General features: G+C 34.6%; 1 long non-coding RNA gene across 1 annotated transcript; it reads left to right on the top strand.

Annotated features, from left to right (window-relative positions):
- Positions 1 to 1,640: 1,640 nt before the first annotated feature.
- On the top strand, positions 1,641 to 2,439 carry LOC132279365 (uncharacterized). Its single transcript, XR_009471304.1, has 2 exons — positions 1,641 to 1,906; positions 1,980 to 2,439. It is a non-coding gene; the product is annotated as an uncharacterized LOC132279365 (long non-coding RNA).
- Positions 2,440 to 3,140: the final 701 nt, after the last annotated feature.

Genomic DNA, 3,140 nt, shown 5'->3' with positions numbered 1-3,140 from the left:
ATTTGATAATGGATCTTTTTGTTAGTTTTATTCTCTTTATTATTTTATTTAAATCTTTGTATTCTGTGTTCGCTTTAAAATACTTTAATTGTCTGATATTTCCCTCGGGTTTGGGCCTGGGCCTGATCAACAGTTGGATGACTACTTCAATGAGTGGCTAAACATCTTCTTGGGGCTAGAGTTAGCCCTAAGCATGCTTTCTAGACTCTAATGCTTTGTATTTTGAGGGGATTTGTGTTGTAATCTTGTCTTGACATTTATTTTATATATGAATCTTGTTTATTTAATGATTTGTGTGGTTTAATACTTCCAATTGATCATTTCATTCTATCCATATGTCTATGTATGCTAGAATAGATGTTCATGTGTTTATCTCTAGTTTTTGTGTTATTGATGTATGTCTATGTGTGTTGATGCTATTGATCTAGAGATTGTCAAGGCATAGTGTTTAATAGAATACTATTGTTGTTTATTTGATGGTTCATACTCATGTCTTAATGGATTGTGTCTCTCCCTTAGTTTCTTTAGTTTAATTTTCATGCCCTTAACTTAGTTGTAATGTAGTTGCCTTAATGGTTAGATGAGAGGACAATCCATGCTTGTTGTTTGATGTTCCATGCTTATGAATACAAGTAGTATTATTCTCTAACCATGTGATGTGTTTGGATTGTGAGCTTAAAGGAAGGATTAATGGCTTAGTTTGATATATTGTGCTACTCACTAGGTTGCTTAGACAATATATACTTAATTGGTCATCCATGCTTGTTGAAACAATCAATCACACACTCTCAAATTGCAACACATGTTTCCCCTCATTAATTATACATTGAATGTCTAGAATGGTGATGTTTAGTGGTGACTTCTAGACCCCAAGACCTCACTCTCTTGTTTTCTCTAAATTTCATTTAAATTGCTTATTTTACATTGAACTTGTTTAGTTTAGTTTGTAGTCTAATCAACCAAACACACCATCTCTTGATCACTCGACCTACTAACCCTATACATTGTTTCCATTGCTAGTGTCTAAAATCCCTTGGGACGATCCCTACTCACGCTAACTATATTTTTAGTTAGAGGTAGTAGTGGTATTTATAAATTTAAAACTTGGCCACACTATTTTGCACATCTTTAAACGTTGGTGCGACGACCACACCAATAACTTAATTTAAATTTATTAGCATCATTGCTTCCAATTTATAAGCAACTTTTTCAATAACTTCTGCTAAGCAATTATGTAACTTTGGTTTACAGATTGCAAATTAAGAGTTTAAAGTATAAGAATCTAAAATATCAAAAAAAAATTCAAAACAAGACTCATATAATAGTATAGTTTGCAACTTTTGCCATTCAAAGAATGTGTTGAACGAGGCTAGCTCTCTGAAGCTCACTCTATGAGCTAAGGCCCTGTTTGGGAAGTGTTGTGTTTTGTTTTGTAGTATTCCCGGCCCGCTACAGTAGCCCATTTTTAGTCCAAAACATGTTTGGCCCGCCTTATTTTGTTTTCAACAGTACCATAACACTCCAGGATTTCAGGCCCAAAGTTGAAACACCATTTTGGTGCTCTCATTTGTTTCGACTTTTTTTGGGCTACACAAGTCACTGTAGCGGAAGGAACACATTGGCCTAACCCAGCACAGGTATAAAATGAAAGTTGCAACAAATGGTAGGGTTTGTTCTGTGCTCTTGTGTGGCGATTCCGGAGGCGATTCCACTGTTTGTGCTTCAAATCGACGACGCTTTCCTACACAGTGCACAACGTTGGGCTTCAAATCGACAAAAACCAAACTGGGCTTGAAATTGATGAAGCTTTCCTACACAGTCGTCTTTTTGTCACTGCTATGGGCTTGAAATCGACCACAACGAAATAGATCTAAAGCTTTCCTTGAGAGTCGTCTTCTTCTCACTTGTGAGCTCCTCTGCTTCTTCTTCTTAACATAGTTATCCTTGTCCTCTGTCTAAAATTTTGACACTATTTGAAGATCGGGTTTCAAATCGACCACTGTGTATGAAGATCTGAAGAGAAACTCCCTCTGTCTCACCTCTGCGTTTTCCGGCAAACCCAAGCTTCGCCATTACCTTCTGTCACTCCGACGAGTTCTTTGCGAAGGGGCAGAGCTCTCTCTTCACCGCGTCTCTCTCCACTCTCGGATTCTCTTCTCTCTGTCCAGAATCTCCCCAAGCTCTCTCTCTATTTCCTCATCTCTCTCATCTCGGTATGTTGAGTTTTGTTAGAATTTTGTTTAAAATTTTTTATTTTATTTGAAAGATGATACAAACTCAGTTTTTTATAGAAAGATCTGTGTTCTTCGGCTATGAATGTGCTCGTGCTATTCTCTATTATTACCACCAGTCTCTTTGTTTTGTATTCTTGGCTGTAAAATCTTAACTGATGTTGAAAAAAAATTTGTTGGGTATGAAAAAAAAAAAAACAAAATTCTTCACACACTACCCTTTGTATGCTTAAATGTACTCAAAGTTTCAGCCACCTAAATCAAGAACTTGGCTGTAAAATCTTTAATCTTTACTTATCAAAATTTAGAACCCAGTAATAACTATTCGCTCTTTATATGTGTAGCCCAATATCCATATCTAACTTTTATACCATTAATTAATGAAAACAATACATTAATTCCGATTATACAAAGTCAAGTTAATAAAATCCATTTATGTAGAGTACACCCTATAATTATTCATTTTTTCAATCTCATCCACTTTTTTACAATTAATTTTCACTGTCTTTAATCACACGAGTTTTTATTTTATTTTATAACAAGGTTGAGACATAAGTGGTTGTTAAAAAAATAATAATAAAATACATGAGTATGTTGCTGCATGTTTGGTAATTTTTTATACTTATACTCTTTTTTCCGAGTAAATTTGTAGTTATGGACTTATGGGTCTTCTCTATAATCCATACGAAGAATGGTGCGTGATATAAAAGCTAATCCTTATCTTCATGTGACTTGTATGCTTCGCACATTAATCATTCTTCGTATATATCACGCATCATTCTTAGTATTTAATTTTGTAATCTAAAGAATCAAGATGAATATATTGAATTTTGTAATGTACAGAATCAAAGATGATTCATCTGCGACTATATATACCCATCCACTTTTCTTGTACATGCAGCTAAGATC

This window comes from Cornus florida, unplaced genomic scaffold (genome assembly GCF_030987335.1).
Source record: "Cornus florida cultivar Cherokee Brave unplaced genomic scaffold, ASM3098733v1 CherokeeBrave_3.0.0_Hap2_Chr10, whole genome shotgun sequence".
Lineage (NCBI taxonomy): Eukaryota > Viridiplantae > Streptophyta > Magnoliopsida > Cornales > Cornaceae > Cornus > Cornus florida.
The sequence above is the reverse complement of the archived record's forward strand: the minus strand, read 5'-3'. Positions and strand labels throughout refer to the sequence as shown.